General features: G+C 43.0%; 1 protein-coding gene across 1 annotated transcript in view; it reads left to right on the plus strand.

Annotated features, from left to right (window-relative positions):
- Positions 1 to 18,804, plus strand: part of DIAPH1 (diaphanous related formin 1) — a 98,310-nt gene that overhangs the window by 13,567 nt on the left and 65,939 nt on the right. The window lies entirely within an intron of this gene.

An 18,804-nucleotide genomic window follows, 5' to 3' on the forward strand; every position in this document is an offset into this window, starting at 1 on the left:
TTGCAAGAATCTTAATTAAACCCTTCATACCTTAGGCATGAAAAAATAGCTGTTAGAATGCATGCAAAATCTATCTTTAGGCTCAAAGGTTATTTAAGAAGTTTTCTGTATGGTTATCTTTTGTTTCTTTGTTTTGGGGCATACTTCGCCAGTGCCCAGGGACTATTCCTGGCAGTGCTTGAGGGACCATACAGTGCAAGGAATTAAATCTGGGCCTCCTGTATGCAAAATGTGTGCTCCAGCCCATTGATCCATTTCCCTGGACCCCCTCATCAAGCCACCCCATTAGTTTTGTTAAATGTAGCCTTATCTCCTTTGTAAGGAGAATCCTCTGTCAGGATTTTTTGTTGTCAAAATTACTGAAAGCAGCAATTAGTGGTGACAGATGGAGAGGAGGAAGCTGGGACATTCTACATAGTTATCTCTATCATATTTTAGAATTGGCTTGTGAGATTCTTAAAGAACTCTCGTTGTGGCCTGAAATTTGACCAGAAGTGTCCCAAATAGCTAATAACTCCTGGGTTTCTTCTGAGTCTGAAACAGCTGAAGGTTGTTCTTTAGACCTCGCAGTTAGTTACTTGTCTGTGGTTAATCATTAAGACATTACCTCACAGATCAAGGTACCCAGAGTAGTTTCTGTGTGACTGATGGCAGAGTACAGAATAGATTTTTCTCTTGTTTGTCTCAATCGACTTGGATCTGCCCTAGACCCAGAAGGTTGAAGATCAAGGAGATCCTGTGGTTCCCTTAAGAGATGGTTGTCTCGGCCCTTTCTATAGAGTGGGCAGGAAAGATACTAGGCCTGAGCACTGACTTGAAAAGCTGTAGAATTAAGGGAAGTGAGTTGATTTGTGGAAAGGTTGTTGGGCTGAGAGTTAGCAGGCCAAGGTTTCAGAGTCTTAGAGTTCTGGAGATGAAAAGGTCCTGGAAAGTATTTTAGTCCTTTATTTTACGTATAGATTTTAAAATGTCAGCCGGGAGAAGTGCTGTTTAAATCGTAGGCTTGAATTCCTAGCTCCCACTACTGCTCAAGTAGGTTTTCTTTCCATACATTGTTGATTTCTCCTACTAGACCATGTGCACTCTGGGAAAGTCATGACATTTTTCTTGTACAATTAGATGCTTCGCATGAATGATTTTGAAGGTCTGTACTAGTGTCCCGAATTCTGTCATTGGCCCAGCTATTTGTGGGTAATGTTAGTTAGCTTCACAGAAGTCAGAGTGTATGGTAGGCCTTGGCAAGAAATGCAGCTAATGGTAGCCGAAAGGAGGAAGGCTTGTTTGCTTGAGGGACAGGGATACTGTGACCACAGCTCAGATGTGCAAAGGGAGGTGTGGCTGTAGTAAAGAGAAATAGCCCTGTTCTAGTAGTCAAAGGGGTTGATCAGTGAGGGAAAATCATTTAGATGAAGGCGCTTACTAGAGATTCCTGAGAAGGTTAGGTTCTCTTCTATAGAAATCAGCAAAAATCAAGATTGAAAATTTATATTTTATAACATGTCATGATGTGTATTAATGTAATTTTTGACCTTGTGAATGTGTTTTGACTGAGTATATCAAGGGTATTCAGGAATCTAAATTGATTAGTGTTTTTATTTTATTATTTATTTATTTATTTATTTATTTTGCTTTTTGGGTCACACCCGGCCATGCACAGGGATTACTCCTGGCTCTGCACTCAGGAATTACTCCTGGCGGTGCTCAGGGGACCATATGGGATGCTGGGATTTGAACCCGGTCAGCCGCGTGCAAGGCAAACGCCCTTCCCGCTGTGCTATTGCTCCAGCCCCCTTATTAGTGTTTTTAATAACATTTTGGCCATTTGATGAAGTTTATAATCTATATTTTAAAAGATTTGATTTTTCAACTGGATCCCAGAGCCACATGGCTAAACATAGTTCATAGGAAATGCCAGTATGGGAATATTCTCAGCCGATCTTTGGACTCTTTATTTATTTTGGTTTTGGGAGTCACACCCTGTGGTTCTCAGGACTTATTCATGGCTCTGCACTCAGGGGTCATTCCTGGTGGGGTTCAAGGGACCATAAGGGATGCTAGGAATTGAACCCAGGTGAGCTATATGCAAGGCAAGAGCCCTACCCACTGTACTATCGCCCTGGCCCTTGGACTCTGTATCTCTTAAACCTTCTCTAGTACAATGCTATGTATGGGTGTCTGAGCTTGTGCTTATTTAAAGTGTTCTTTAGTTTTAAGGTGTTTTTTTTTTTATACTATCTATATATAGCTTTTTAGTTTTAATGTTTGTCATAAGCCTTGAGATTATTTTCAAAGCTCTCAGTTTCTGTGGTCTTACATAGGAGAGTGACACTTTAGAAAACATTATTTCTTTCACCAAGGTAACTAAGAAGCAGAGGAAAAACCCCAAGAACTTCATTGAGAAAAGATTAGTGTCTTTGTTTAGATTATTTATCTCTAGAGATGCTATCCTACAGATGTTGCTTGTGTCTAATGAAACATGTGCATAGGGTCAAAATTCCATGCATTATTTTACATTGTACAAGGCCGCAAACCTTTATCATTGTATAAAAGTTTGAGCCCAGTATTTTTCCAGTAATCTATGAATCGTTAACACTTAAGGTGAAAAATGAGATTTCCCCTAATTTGACTTTTTTTGCGGAAGCATACCCAGCACGTTTACTCCTGCCTGTGCACTCAGGGAATTACTACAGGTACTATGTCTGGGATTGAACCCAGGTCGGCTGTGTGCAAGGCAGGCTCCTTACCCTCTGTACTGTCTCTCTCTGGCTCCTCTTTTGATGGTTAGTATCTCGGTCTTTTATGCTTAAGAAAGGCTTACATAGAATATTAAATTAAGATGACAAGGATGAGTTTTCAGGTCCTCAGGCTCTGTCTGGATTGCCACAAAATTGCTGGTGGCAGTAGGAGTGCCCTATTTTTTCCTTTAACACATATACTCCTACCTATAGCTAAAGAGTTCCATCAGTTCCTTCATTTGGCCAGAGAAGCACAGTCATTTTGGACTGTTCTAAAATTATATTTCATCTTTCTTGCATGGGGCTGCAGAGATATTTTTAGTTTTGTTACTTTTTGTGAAAGTTGTGTTAGGCTTCCCAAGCGCACAGGTCTCCCTAATGAGTTCTTGACTCTTGTATTTAAAATAAATGGGAGTTGGCTTTAGTTGGCAGGTCTGTGCATCCGCTGGGCTTGTTCGTTACTTACTTCTAGGCCCATGGGTGACGTCTGTTTCCTGTGATTGAAACCACAAGAAGAAGTGGTAAGAAGCCTTGTAGGATACGAACTATCAGGCAAGCAGCAGGCATTAAGCTGCCCTCAAAAGGAGCAGTGGTAACTAAGTGGTCCTTTAGGACCTCTGAAGAGTCCCTGGAAATGTTATAATGCAGCCTCTTCATCTTAAATAAGGAAGACACTGAGGACTAGAGGTCATGTAATTACACGCCCAAGGTCATGTAATTACATGCCCAAGGTCATGCAAACAGGCAGGCTAGCTTTTACACTCCACTGACTAGTCATTATTCTTTCTCACTTTGTGTTGTCACCCTTAAATTTTGTTACTGTGCCCCGCTATTGTTTACTTAAGTAAATTGCTACTGAAGAAGAGTAAATACTGGTGGGTACTGTGAATATGGGAATTGAATGATGTTGTTTTGCTGTCAGATGCTGTGCTAATGCTTTAGTGTTTGTAGGTGGGGAGGGGCTTATGTGGTTCTGGAGATCAAACCCAGGGCCCTTCATATAGGCAAATGCCCTATTCCTGAACTACATTCTTGGCCCCTAGATGCCGTGCTAATAATTTTTGCTTTGTTTTATTTTGGAGGTGATACCCAGCAGTGCAGAGACTACTCCTGGCTCTGAGCTGTGTGGTCACTTCCCAGAGTGCTGCCAGAAACCTGCAATGCCGGGGATTGGGCCTCCTGCATGCAAAGTGTGCACTCAGCTCATTGAGCTGTCAATCCAGTCCCTGATAGTACTTTTTATGCTCTTTTGTTTGGGGGCCATACCCTGCAGTGTTCAGGGAGACTTGTGCTCATTTGGTGCTTGGAGAACCATGTGATTCTAGGAATGAAACTTGGTTCTGATTACAAAGCATGCACTCAGCGCGTGGAGCCATCTCTCTCCCATATTGCTTTGTTTGAAAGACATACATTTGAAAACAATAGTATCTGGGGCCAGAGTGATGGTACAGCGGGTAAGGCCTTGCACACTGCCAACCTGGGTTCAATCCCTGGTGTCCCAGATGGTCCTGAGTGCCACCAGGAGTAATTCCTGAGTGCAGAGCCAGGCATAAGCCCTGACCACTGCTGGGTATGGCCCTCAAACAAACCAACAAAAAAAGGTCATAACACCCAACTTCTATTTTTCATTTTTATTTCACTTTATATTTGAATATTCTAGTTAACTCTGCACCGACATTTTTGTATTACAGTTACAGTTTACGTACTTTCTATTTCTCGAACAGTATATATCCCATTTTTCAGCTTTTTAATCTGACAAAAATTGCTTTTAATTGAAATACATTTTTTTTATTACAAAAGTGACATTTTCAAAAAATACACGCGTCTTTGAAAATGGACTAAAGCAATTCCTTGCCTTGTTTTGTAGAAGTTATAGTTTAAATGGTTACTGCCAAAGAGAGGAGCAAATGCACATGAAGTCTCTTGAATACAAATGCTTTGACCTGGGGCTGGAGTGATAGCACAGCGGGTAGGGTGTTTGCCTTGCATGAGGCCGACCCGGGTTCGATTCCCAGCATCCCATGTGGTCCCCTGAGCACCGCCAGGGGTGGTTCCTGAGTGCAGAGCCAGGAATAACCCTTGTGCATTGCCAGGTGTGACCCAAAAAGCAAAAAAAAAAAAAAAAATGCTTTGGCCTAAACGTGTTTTGTTTTCGATGTGTGAGGTGCTTGGATGGAACTCAGGCCTTACTTCCACATGTTAGGCTCCACCGCTGAGCCATATCCCTGACACTATACTAAAATTCAATATGTTTGTAGTATAACAAAGTTTTACACATGTAGGTTTGCTGGCACTATCAGTAGAGCTTCTTTCAACTCAGCTTATATTCAGGTATTGATAAAGGAACAGGTACAATTTCATACTATGCTCTGAGTCTTTTTTTAGGATTTTCTCAAAATGAAAATTTCATTCTAGAGTTGCGAAAGGCCAGAAAATGTTGGCTATGATTTCATAAGATCAAGTTTGACTTTGGGGGAAGTATGGTAATTTTTGAACCAGTGAAACCTATTTTTAGTAGGTTGTGATTATTTCTGGTTATTCAGGAATTGTGTGAGGGTAGGTGGGGGGGGGGAGCTGTAACCTTTATAAAAGGCCTTTGCGCATGGCATTTAAAACAGGGCACCCTTCTACTCGTGGCTGTATGTGAAACCGTATCAGCTGCAGGAACTTCCTGTCTGCCAGGCCTTGGGTGTGTCACCACACTCACCCTTGAGGAAGAGGAGATGTCCCACGACTCACATCATAACATAGGAGGAGAGGACAGTTGCTACGGAGATTGGGAAACAGCATTCCTGAGTCACTGGCTATTTCCAAATGAATGACCAACTCTCTCTCTCTTTCTCTTTTTTTTTTTTTAAAGGAGTAATCACAGTTTTCTTTAAGCTTAGGCGGTGAAGAACCTAGTTAAGAAAGTCAAGAATAGGGGCTGGAGTGATAACACAGGGGGTAGGGCATTTGCCCTGCAAGCGGCCAACCCGGGCTCAATTCCCAGCATCCCATATAGTCCCCTGAGCACGCCAGGGGTAATTCCTGAGTGCAGAGCCAGGAGAAACTCCTGTGCATTGCCGGGTGTGACCCAAAAAGCAAAAAAAGAAAAAGAAAGTCAAGAACCTTGAGAAAAAGGTGGAAACCTTAGAAAAGGATGTTGACATTATTTATTCTCTACCTCTGTATTCAGAAGCTTCATCAAAACCTTCAGATGTTTGGAAGGAAGCCGACTATTGCCAACTGTTTTCTCTCCAAATAACCAAAATATAGGTGCTTAATGCTGAGGCACACAGGCTTGTGGGCTGCGCCTTTCGAGACTTGGCTGGGCGGGGCTTCCATATCAGAGCACTTGCCTTTGGCAGTGCCTTTTCCCAGCTTAGGAGGTTTCCCGCGTCAGAGGGTGGCTGACGGACTTGGAGGAGGAATGCAATGTTCCGGCTTGGCCTCCACCTGCTCTGCTGAGCTGGGTGGTGAAACCTGAGTGGACTCTCACTCTGCCCCACCGCTGTCTGCTATCTAAGGACGCAGGTTATGCCTGCCCCAGGGCATTGGGATGGGCTCAACTGCTGGCAAAAACTTCCGTTCTCTTTGTAAACTTTGTAATAGTAAATTACAGTTTAAGTTCCTGATCATTTTGTTTTTTTCTTTTAGGCATTACCTCTTTCCCCCATTTAGATATCCCTTCTCTTATTTTCTTTTTTTTAAATTTTCTTTTTTAAATTTTTTATTTTATTTTTTATTAATTTACCGTGAGGTACAGTAACAAAAGTTTCATGTTTGAACTTAGATCATACGGTCATCAAACACCCATCCCTTCACCAGTGCACATTTTCCACCACCCAAATCCTCAGTATCCCACCCCCCTCCCCATTCCATACTTCCCCCTGCCAGTGTGGCAGACAATTTGCAGAATATTCTTTCTCTACTTTAGGTACCTTCAATATTTCGAGACTAGTACTACCTGCCGAAAATGAAAATGCTAGACAGTATGTTTTTGTTTTGTATTGTTTGTTATGGATATAATATAATGCGTGCTCTAGGAATTCCAAGTTTTTAATAATTCGGGTTTTTTTTTTTTTTTTTTTTTTTTAATAATTAGGTTCTGAAGACCGCAAGTTGTTCGGGTCTGAGACTCGTTTGTGAGTCTCTGGATCATGGCCATGTGGGAGCTTAAGTAGACAGTGGGCGGATGTGGCGTCATCTCGGCGTCCCATCAGGGCAGGGGGAAGGAGAGCCTACTCCTCCCCTGTCCTGGGGGACTTGGGATTTACTGTCACGGTGACTTGTACCTGGTGCTACTTGCTGGGTTCTAGAAAATGGCGACCACTGGAGCTCTTAGAGGGCAGGCAGAGGGACAACACCTGCCCCCGTCTGGGGCAGCCCAGCGGAGAAGGCCTTTAGCAAAGTCCCGGGCCATCTCTGCCGCAAGTAGCTCGGGTCCGAGATTCCTTTGTGTGTCTCATTTTCTTTTTTGGAGTGGTCGGTCCAGTTCTGTCCAAATCTTGTTTAATTTGTTGGCATAGCCAAATATTCATATCACGATGTAATTTGTTTCTCTGTACTATCCTTCGGCCATTCCTTGAAGATGGAACAGAAAGGTCTTCTCTACATTTGGAGGTATTTATTTTCTTCCTTGCAGTTCTAACTGGCGAGGAGTGGAATTTAAAAGGGAGGCTTAGCAATCTTAATTGGTCCCATCGTCATACATTATTTAACTTTCACAATGCACTGTGTAAATACAGTGTTTTATATCCACTTTATTATTTATTTTTCAAACCAGTCCTGAGAGACCAACATAGTCCTTAAGATAAGAAGACTGAAAAGCTCACCTTTCCTTTTATTGTTGTCTTGTGGAAATTTGGAAAATTTAGTGGCAGAGCTCGAGTGGGATTCATTCGAGTCCGTGTTCTGACCCTCTGTCCCCTCACTGTGCTAAGGAACTGAATGTCAAACCTGTGATAGAGTAAAGAAATTAATCTGGAGCTGGAGGGTACAGGGGTTCAGGTTTTTGCCTTGAGTGCTGCTAACCCTGGCTCAGTCCCCAGCATCCCGTGGGCCCCTAAGCTCCTCTGGGAGGGACCCCCAACCACAGAGACAGGAGTAGCCCCTGAGCATTGTTGGATGTTACTCAGAACCTGAATGCAACAACGATGACCCAAATGAATGCGAATCCGACCCCTGCTCTCTGTTTTGTATGATTCTGAATGAGATACTTCACCTGGGCTTTCTTGGATTAGGATTAGGTTAGATTAGGATTTGATAGAGAATTGCTCATTTCCCATTTTACCTGTGGGTGCCCTGTTCTTTACTGCTTACTGTTTACTGCTTTCCAAGATAAAAGACTCACTAGGTGATGTGTCCCGTAATTGGATGTTTTCCCCAAGGACAGCTCAAAAATAATATTTTATTAAAAATATTTAATAAATTGGTGCTTCATGGAGACTGAAGCACCAATTTATTAAATATTGCAATAGCAAATGAATAAAATATGGAGTCCTGAATTCCCCCAAGCAGTTTACAGTCTAGGCCACACAGTGTAACAGTGTGAAGAAGGATTTGATACATAGTGTAGGGGCCGGAGCTATAGTACAGTGGGTAAGGTGCTTGTCTCACATACGACCAGCCTGGGTTCCTTCCTGAGCACCCCATATGGGCCCCTGAGCCCTGCCAGGCACGATCCCTGAGCGCAGAGCCAGAGTATACCCTGAGCACAGCCAGTTGTTGCTCCTATCTCTCCCCCCCAAAAAATGAGTGAAACCACCCTCACCCCCAGGGGAGTCTGTGGAAGGATGCAGGGGGCCAGAGTAGCTGCGAATGTAGTGGGAGGTGCTTTGTTGACTTTAAAAAGCTGGGTTGCCAGGGAACGCTGAGTGATTTCTTTTCTGAAAAGAGAGTGGTGGGTCAAGGTTGAGAACCTCTGATTCAGTCTGACTTGGGGAAATCCTTTGTTTCTTTTTGCAGAATGACTGACCCTGGCTACATGTAGAACTTCAGATGAGGAGCAGCATGAAGAGTTAGAAATTTGGTCTAAATTATACGTATCAGATAATTTCAGTTTACGTAATTGGTCCACACTTGACCATGCTCAGGTGCTATTCCTGGCTCTGTGCTCAGTGGCCATTCCTGTTGGTGCTTTGGGGACCATAATGCAGTTCTGGGGATTGAACTGGGGTCCACCCCATGCACAGCCAGTACCTTCACCTCCATCTGTCTCTCTGGTCCAGCACTGATTTCTTGCTACATAACAGTGTGAACAACTTCAAACAGTCCCCATTTAACATCTCAGGATTTCGTTGGTGAGGGTCCGGCCTGGGCAGTGTGGCTGAGTTCCCCGGGGGGTTCCGAGACTGAAATCAAGGCAGCAGTCATCTGGGCCAGCTCGTGTCTGCGGATACTGGGGGTTATCTGCTTCCAAGCTCATTCAGGTTGTCACCAGAATTGAGTTCTTTGCAGTAGCAGGACTGAGTTCCCTGGGATATTTTGCTGGTTCTCATCCCTGGAGGCTGCCTGCAGTCCTGACCATTTGGCCTCTCCATACGCCTCCAGATATCCTGTGTGTCTGATCTCTAGCCCCAGATTTAAAGGGATCATGTAATTGGGTCAGGCCCATGCAGATTGTTTCCCTTACTTTGAATATCACTTGAAACAAACAGCATAGTCTAAGCACAGGAGTGGTGCCCTGACAATGGTATATGCATCAGAATTTGGGGGGCATCTCAGACCCCTACCATATGTAACATTTTTCTCACATTGGATTTTAGGCCACCCCATAAACAAGGGTAATGTCAAGAGAGGGAGAGGTCAGAATTGAGTATTCTAAGGTAGTAAGTGAATTGGTTCATGATTTTTGCTTACAAGAAAGCAAGAGCTGCAAACTACAGCCACCAAACGTAAAAAACATGCCTATTAAGGAGACAGGCTTGGTGGGGGAGGGGGCGGGCAAGGGGAACTGGGAACACTGGTGGAGGCAAGTTGACATTGGTGGTGGGCTGGTGTTGAAACACAGCCTGAAACTCAACTTGAATAGCTTCGTAAGTGCCTCAATAAAAAATATTTTTAATTAAAAAAAAGAGAAAAAAGAACCTCTGACAGGGATCCTAGGCCTCCTAGAATCCTTAGTAGGGGTCAGGTGACATTTAACCTTGGTGTCCGGGTGATAGTTTACTCAGTCAGTAACTCAGGTGCAGCTCTCCAGTGCAGTTAGCCTGGACAAAATCTTTGGAAGGTACTGAGATAAAGGCTTGCCATCGTAGGTGCGTATGAATCGGGTGCTGTCCACAGGACCCATGGGGTTCCTCTCCAGGCTGAATGATGTTGTGAAGCACATGGCAGAATCAGAAACACTTGGCTGTGTCCTGTCCTCTGTTTGGAGGATTCTCCAGTCCTGTTTTCTCATCGATCCCTGCTAGCCTCTCTGCTGCGGGGACACTACCTAATTACCTTCTCTTTGGTAGACATCGCGTCCCCAAGCACCCGGAGTTTATACTGGTTCCATTCTGATGTTAGGCAAAGAGAGGAATTACTCAGAATTTCTCTCCAAAAGACTGCCAAGGTGAGTCCCTCAGGCCTTCTTTTTGAAAGCTGAAGCATTAATAAACACAACCACTGCTACCACAATGCCCAGTTATGGGGAAATTTTACAGTCAAATTGTATATATTTACTGCAATAACAATTGATCAGGCCGTATTTAAAACTCATAACTCATTTAATGGAATTGATTTGACCTCACAGAACACACCTTTGGATCTTTAGATTTTGCTTGTTGTTGTTTATGTATTCTCAGAACCAGACAGAATGCCTCAGAAGTTTCTTATTTCCTGTAGATCTTAGCAAAAAATTTGATTGATCTTACCTCATTTCATATTAGGATGTGGTGACTGAATCAAAGCCTTGAATTTCTTTCTGGAACGGAGAATGAGGTGCCTGCTTGGCATCTCGATGCTGATTGATGGTCTTCACAGAGCAGTGCTCAACCACCAGGCGTATTTGGCGCCTGATCCTGCTACTTTTCGTGCAGGGCATTACTTAGTAATTTGTGTTGACTTAAGTACCATATGCTAGCACTGAGAACCTTTCAAACATACGCAGGTGCCCTAGCTGCTGTCCACCCTCTCCAGTCCCAAAGGGGTTCATTTTAATAGCTGCAAGTTTGTTAAGCTTTTCCCCTGTATCACCTGACAACCTTTAGAGATGCATTTACTATTCTTATGCTGTTAAATAAAAAATTTCTAATGAGGGATCAAGGAGTTCGCTCGTAATAAAGCCATAGCACACTTCCCACCCCCAGCATCCCAGGGTGTTGCCCTGAGTCCCCTAAGCACTGCAGGGCCAAGTACCACTGGCACAGATATCTGTACCCACCCCTCTTAGTGGTCCCTGTTTTATAAAGACCCTATGAATAGATGTTTTCCTACCTCCCAGTTTTATTTTTAATTTAATAATTTATTTGCTTTTGGTTTTGTTGCTCAGAAACCCTCTACCCCTTTTTAAAGTAAAATATTTTGTGCTCTGGGGGCTAGAGAGATAGTATAATAGGTAAGGCACTTGCCTTGCATGCAGCCAACATAGATTTGATTCCTGGCACCCCATATGGTCCCAGAGCCTTGCCATGAGTGATCCCTACATTATAGAGCCAGGATTAAACCCTAAGCACCACCAGGTGTGGCTCAGAAAAACAAAACAGATTATGCATATATATTTAAAAAAACAAACAAACGTGCATATATATGTATTTAATGTTCTGTCAGTTATTTGGGGGAAAAACAGGATTATAAAAATTTAGCCACAAGCAGAAATCTCCATTATGATAGTAGTTTGCTGTAGCTGGATAGAGACTCCAGGGAACAGATTAGTGTCTTGGAGTAAGTCCAGTTTAGATTCTCTGAGTATTTATGGGGCCCCTCGAAAGGATGTCAGTGGGCCAAACCATGAATGAATGAGCCTTGCTGTTGTTGAGTATCTGGTGAAACTGCACTGAGGGCCCTAGCACTGGACGCCCAGCAAGAATATGGACCTGTATTTTCTGCTTCTTAGCTGACTAAGGCCAGTCTTTCAGTTCTCGTAAATAAGCCCAAAGCAGAAAATTTCTGTGGCATGGAATGAATATCCTTGCATTGTTTCTCTGTGATGTTGCCCTTTCCCCAGGCCCCCATCTGTCATATTAGTAGCTTGCCTCAGATATCTGACAGTGCTCAGTTGTCTGTTTATATTTACGAATGAGGCATTAAAATGCTGATGGGAAACTTTGGATGTCTCTGGGTTTATAAGCTGTCTGTTTTACAATCCGAGCCAATAGAAATACAATATGAGTAGCATATAGTTTTAGTTACACTTCTTGTGAAATTAGCTGTAATAATATAATTAATTTAAATCCAGCATCTCATGTATTCTAACTTGTAATATGAAAGTTAAGACATTTTACATTCTCTTCATAAATATATCACTTGTATCACTTGTCATACTGTTGCTCATCGATTTGCTTGAGCGGGTGCCTGTAACGTCTCCATTCGTCCCTGTCATGTGCTAGTGTAGCCCAGTGGCATCTGCTCGCTGCAGGAACATGAAGAGCCTCAAACCGTTTGTTCAGGGTCTTGACAAAGAAGCCTTGTAGGTGGGCAGCCAGGCATTCTTTTGACGTCCCGGGGAATCCAGTTGGTAATAGCTCTAGTCCAGCGGTCATCTCCAAATTGCATTATGTGTCCAGCCCATCTGATTTTCGACACCTTGACAAACGAGACAGCATCCCTGATTCTTTATTGTGGACAGAGGTTGAAACTCCAGATTCCTTCTCTCACTTGAGTGAAACGTGATATTCCAAGCATAGCTCTTTCGATTCCTCTTTGGGAGACCCGAATAGTTTTCTTACCCTATTTTTGTAGGGCTCAGGTCTCTTAGTGCAAGGAAGAACATGGAGTTGAAAAGATGTGCCCGGAGCCGGAGGCTCTTTGTCTTCTCAACTACTTCTTTGACGCTCTTGAAGGCGTTCCAAGCCACTCTCTTCCTCCTGTGCAGTTCTGGCGCCAAGTCGTTAGTCGTGTTGAGTTCTCAACCCAGATACACATAACTGCTGCATTCGGAGATGTTCGTTCTGTTGAGAGCAAATGGAACGTCAGAAACTAGTCTGTTTCTCATGAATATTGTATTCGTGAGATTCAGCTGCAGTCTGACCTTCCCACACTCCCAGTCGAAGTCCGCCAGCATTCATGCCACTTGGCTAGTGTTTGGTGTCATTAGAATGATGTCATCGGCGAAGCGGAGGTGGTGTAGTTGCCAACCATCTATCTTCACTCCCATTCCTTCCCATTCCAGTCATCGCATGATGTTCTTGAGGGTGGCACTGAAGAGCTTTGGTGAAATGGAATCGCCTTGCCGAACTCCTCTCTTTACATTGATGATCATTTCCTTGTAGAATGGTGAGATCTTGGTGGTGAATCCGTAGTACAGCTCACAGAGGATCCTGATGTACTGAGTTTGAATGCCCTGTTTGGCTAGGGCTTCAATGACCACTTCAGTCTCAACAGAATCAAAGTGCTTCTTTAAATCAATGAATGTTAGAGTGGCATCTTGAACTCTTGAAAAACGATTCAGCACTATCGACCATATCTGCATGGTGACCAAGCTCACTGAAGTTTTGCAAGAGGTTTTGCAAGTGCTCATATATATATATATGTGTGTGTGTGTATACATACATATATATATTATGTGTATATATATATATATTGCTTTTTTTTTTTTTTTGCTTTTTTTGGGTCACACCCAGCGATGCTCAGGGGTTACTCCTGGCTTTGCACTCAGGAATTACTCCTGGCGGTGCTTGGGGGACCATATGGGATGCCGGGGATTGAACCCAGGTCGGCCGCGTGCAAGGCAAACGCCCTACCCGCTGTGCTATCACTCCGGCCCATATATATAAATATATATATGTATATATATATATATATATATATATATATATATATATATATATTGCTTTTAAGGTCACACCCAGCGATGCTCAGGGGTTACTCCTGGCTCTGCACTCCGGAATCACTCCTGGTGGTGCTCAGGGACCATATGAGATGTCAGGGATCAAACCCCGGTCGGCCGTGTGCAAGGCTAATGCCCTACCCACTGTACTATCGTCCAGGACCCCTATCTTCATATTAATCACTAAACTGTAGTGTGCATTTGACATTCACAGCATGTGTATATTCAGATGCTAAATATTCTCTCCTATAAAATGCTTGATTTGGGGCTGAAGCAATAGCACAGCGGGTAGGGCATTTGCCTTGCATGCGGCCAACCCAGGTTCAATTCCCAGCATCCCATATGGTTCCCTGAACACCGCCAGGAGTAACTTCTGAGTGCAAAGCCAGTAACCCCTGTGCATTGCCGGGTTTGACCCAAAAAGAATAAAGAAAAAAGAAAAGAAAATGCTTGATTTTATAAAATATATCAGTGAAAAGAGATTCACTTATGCATGGTGTTTCAAATATACTCATTTTTAAAAATTTTTATACTCATTTTAATAATAAAATATACATTCTTGAATTTAAATTTTGGTAAAATTAAGTAAGATTTCAAATTCTTTCCCTAGTCACACTTACTCATTGTAGATTGCAGAGCTCTAGGGTGACTGCGTCAGTAATTTTTTAGGTTGTTTTTGATACCTTGGAAAAGTCTTCAAATATTCTGTCTCATGGGCAGAAAATTAAAAACTCTTATAAGAATAAATTTTAAACTTCCAGGGTCTGGAGCAATAGTACAGCGAGTAAGGTGCTTGCCTTGCACAAGGCCTACCTGGGTTCAATCCCTGTTACCCCATTTGTTCCCCTGAGCCCTGCCAGCAGTGATTCCCTGAGTGCAGAGCCAGGAGTAAGCCTGTTGCTCTTTCTTGTTCAACTTTGTTAATTCCTTATCATTCTCCCACCCCTCCCTCCTTCTGAAATGTTCCTTTTCATAGATTTAGTTTCGGGAAATAAGGTACTTTGATTTAGTGCTGTTGTACCTGGAAGTTCCTGTAGTTCCTGTTCTTTTGTATTCATGAGTCAGATTTTTATTTTCTGTTTATTTTTGTTTTGGGCCACTGCTCAGGGCTTACCCCTGGCTCAGTGCACAGGGATCTATCCTCTCAGTGTGTGGGGAGAATATGTGATGCCAGGGATTGGGAATTGAAATGGGGTTGACTTAACCCCTGAATTATCTCTTTGGTCCTGGTATCGGTATTTGTAGCGGAAGACTCAATAGGAAGGGGCAGGAATTATGAAGTAATGTGTCCAGACTGGCACACGAAAGAGTGAAAGAAGAAATCTATAGAGTCAAGGAGAGTGATGAGCTTAGAGGATTTAAAGGTAGATAGGGTAATTAGGAATTTTATTTAAAAGCTTGGTCTCCAAGGCACAAGGCAGTTTTAATAGTATTTCTTTTCTTGGACTACATTATTAATTTTAACTTCTCGTGGCCTAGGAAACACAAAACAACTAATGGTACAATTGGGGGAAAAACCCAAAAACTGAACAAAACTTACTGTTTGCAAACACAATATAGGCTCCTTAAGGTAAACCCACATAGTATTAAATTAGTCCAGCCTCCATATACTGTGACTGCAGGGTGGTTGAACTATTGAGTAGAGCTTGCTATTTGAGCGTTGAGTTCCCAAGCTGGAGTTTGCTGTGCTGATTCATTTTGCAGGTAGTTGCTGCCCTCTATTGGACTGCCTGAGAAGTGCAACCGTAATTCTGCTTGGATAACTTTCCTGTTTTGACCCAAATTAAGTGCTAAAACTTGAATACTTTTTAGAAAGCATTCCTTCTAATGTCATCCCAATAAAAGCAGGAGAAACTATCATCTTCTTTCTTTTGAAACATGTTTATTTTTGTATCTGAGGACAAGAATTAGTGAATGTTAAGCGGTAAAGGCAGAAAAATTTGGGGAGTGTACATTTGGGGCTTCGGAACCCGGAGACTTCCGTACCCAGCCCAGTCCCGTAATCTCTGTAATTTAGTTTACCTGCCTGGGCTTCAGTTTCCTCCTTAGTAAAATGAAGGGGTGAAATTAATCTGAGTGCTTCTCCAGGTTCGGGTATTTAGGAGACCAGCCCCTGGTGGTAATGTTATTTCTTCATAGGAAATGTAAAGACTACATCTTAGGCTTTCCACTGACGGAAGGTAAGTGTGAAAAGGTGTAGAGGGGGCTGAGAAGCAAAAGAATTTTAGTCTAGTGTTAGTGACGCGAGTACCTGTTACCCTGGAAACACAGGAGAGGTCCCTGTCCAGTTGGAGACAGGAGGCATCATCCAGGCTTGTTGGGTTTAACTCGGAAAACACACCAAGGCCGTGCGATGCGGCGATGTTAAGTAGCAGTGAGACTGTTTGATCTGTTTGTGAACTGCAGCTAGTTCAGGGTGCTCAGGTGACAGTTTGAAGTGGAGGGTTCTTTGTTGTGAGGTGTATGTGGGTGGGTGGGTGGAGGGGTGGGGTGGTATTTTGCAGGAGGGATGAGGGTCATTCCAATGATGCTTGGCCTGGCTATGCAGTCCTCGTGGTTCAGTGTTCAGGCTTCGCAGTGTTGGGAAGCCATACAGTGCCAGGGAATCAAGCTTGGTACTCCAGCGCTCTGAGGAATTTTTCCAGTTTGAAGGGAGGACTTACTGAGTAGGGAGAGAAGTCGGGCCTGTCATATATTCTAAGGAATTTAGATTTTAACCTAAAGACAGCAGGGAGCTATTGAAGTGTTTTTTGATGGAAGAAATAACATATAACATATACAGCTTGACATTTTAGAAAGATTACTGGGATGTACTATGGAGAATGGACTTGGATGTGGGGGAGATGGAACAGAAGGCAGGGGCGTAAGTTTGGAGGCCATTTAACAAGTGACGGAGGAGATAGTGGAGGCACGAACTTAGTGATAGTGGGGTTGACCAGACAGAAATAAGTCAGTGTCTGCAGCTAGGAAGGTGATTTCCTTTTCTTTCCTTGCTGCACAGGTATGAATAACATACTCCACACTGATTCACTGCACCCAGACATGTATCTGCATCATCCTGTTTGTTCCAGCATGGTTTTACTTATTGTTTGGCTTTGAGGAAATATTCCGAGTTTAGAGTAAAAGGTTCTGGAAGCAGTTACTATAGGGATAGTTACTTAACCTTGGCACTGTCAACCTAAGCTAAACACACACACATACATACACACACACACACACACACACTCGTCCCTTTTATGGTTTCACCTTTGTTCCACATGATGTAGGGTGGTGACAAAAGGAACCATCAGTATCTATGGGTGTCGCTCATTCTCCTTGCTCTCTCAAAAGCAGCACACATAAGGCAGCAGCTGTAAATTCCACTGACGCTGAGCTCAGTATGGTTGCAGCGCGCTGATTACCTTCCGGACTGGAAGAGGGCAAGGTTAAGGTTCAGAGTTCATATTGGATTGAATTGAACTCTGATACAAGAATAGGAACATCAGGATACAGATTTGTTTTTCCTGCTCTGGATGGGGGGGGTGGGGGGGAGAATGGAGTTAGAAAAATTGTAGCAGGAATAGAGCTTGTTTTGCCGTGGTTGAGGAAGATTAGTGAAGAGGCACTCAGTACACCCTTGGAAGAATGTAGGCAGGATGAAGTAGGGCGAAGAGAAACTCCTGCTTTCTCACCCCTGCTTATTCAGATTTCAGTTCTTTTGTAAAGTGTAGCATGTAAGGGACAGGGAGAAAGGTCGAAGGGCATGAGAGACCCAAATTTGATCCCCAGGCTTACAAGGTTCTGAGCATTGTGCTGGGAGTAGTTACTTGAGTACCATGGTATTGCCCAAAGACCAAATACAAAGAGAACTTGGGTCAGGGGGATGGTTCAAAGGATAGGGTCGCAGGCTTTGTATGTGGGAGTCCCGAGGTTCGATCCCTGGCATGACATGTTTCCCTGAACATGGGTGACCCCTGGGCATTGTACCAGAAGTATATCACAAACACTTCCACATTTGGCCCCAAACGAAACATAGGAAAAATTTAAAAGCAAAGTATATTTACAGAAGAAAACATAAATCATACCATGTAAATAATTATAAATGACATGCATGTGGCCACCATCCATGCCCCCAACTAGAAGCGTCTCAGAAGTCCCCTTATTCTTATCCACGGCTGTTACTCTTAATAACACTTTGGATCATTTTGGTTGAGATAGTAAATTGTCATGCAGATGTTCTCATTACACATATCCTGCTACATACGTACAAGTTTTGGCAAGGGAGAGGTATAGAAATTGATGAGTTGTTGTGTTTGTGGGTATTTAACTCCCTTCATATTTGTACCATTTCCCCTGGTCACCATAGCAGTTTCCTTTGCCACCAACGTTTGTGAGCTTCTGTTACTCAGCAGCTAGACAACTTAGAAATTTTTTACCAGTCTTGAGAACCGAGAGTGACAAAATGATAAATCTTGGTATTTTGATTTGCATTTCCTTATTTACTCAGGAGGTTGAGCACATTTCATAGATTTATTTGTCATCAGATTTAGAATTTTTTTCAATGAACTTCCCACCTCACAACACAAAGGATCATATGTTAGTGATCTTAGACATCTTCCTGCTCCTTCCCTAAGGGAATGAACTAAAGAATAGTTTGGCAGGAATCTTTTAGCTTGTGACAAGAAGCTTGGATTCTTTTGACTTACTTTCTCTTCTTTATCCCCCACAATCCTCTGGTGTTTAGGTTTCTAGGCATATCACGGATTCTCTTTCTTCTCTTTTTTAAAAAACAAAAATTGCAGTTAGGTAAGACGGTTGCAATAGTTATAAAATATATGGTAATGATGTTCAAAGTTACTACCCCACCACCACCATCACCAACGTGCCCTCGACCCTCCACTGCCCTTGCGTCACCTTCAGTCTGGTTGTCATTCCTCCTCCTGGAACGTAGTAATCAGTTTTATAATTCAAGGCCAAGATTTTGTCATTATTCAATATTGTCTGCATTTGTTTTGTCTCTTTGTATTCCACAAATGAGTGAGATCATCTGGTGATTCTTCTTCCCTTGACTTTCTTTGCGGAGGTTGATACCCGCTAGTTCCATCAATCAGTGAACTGCCTGATTTCATCTTGTCT

This window comes from Sorex araneus, chromosome 6, assembly GCF_027595985.1.
Source record: "Sorex araneus isolate mSorAra2 chromosome 6, mSorAra2.pri, whole genome shotgun sequence".
In the NCBI taxonomy this organism is placed as follows: domain Eukaryota; kingdom Metazoa; phylum Chordata; class Mammalia; order Eulipotyphla; family Soricidae; genus Sorex; species Sorex araneus.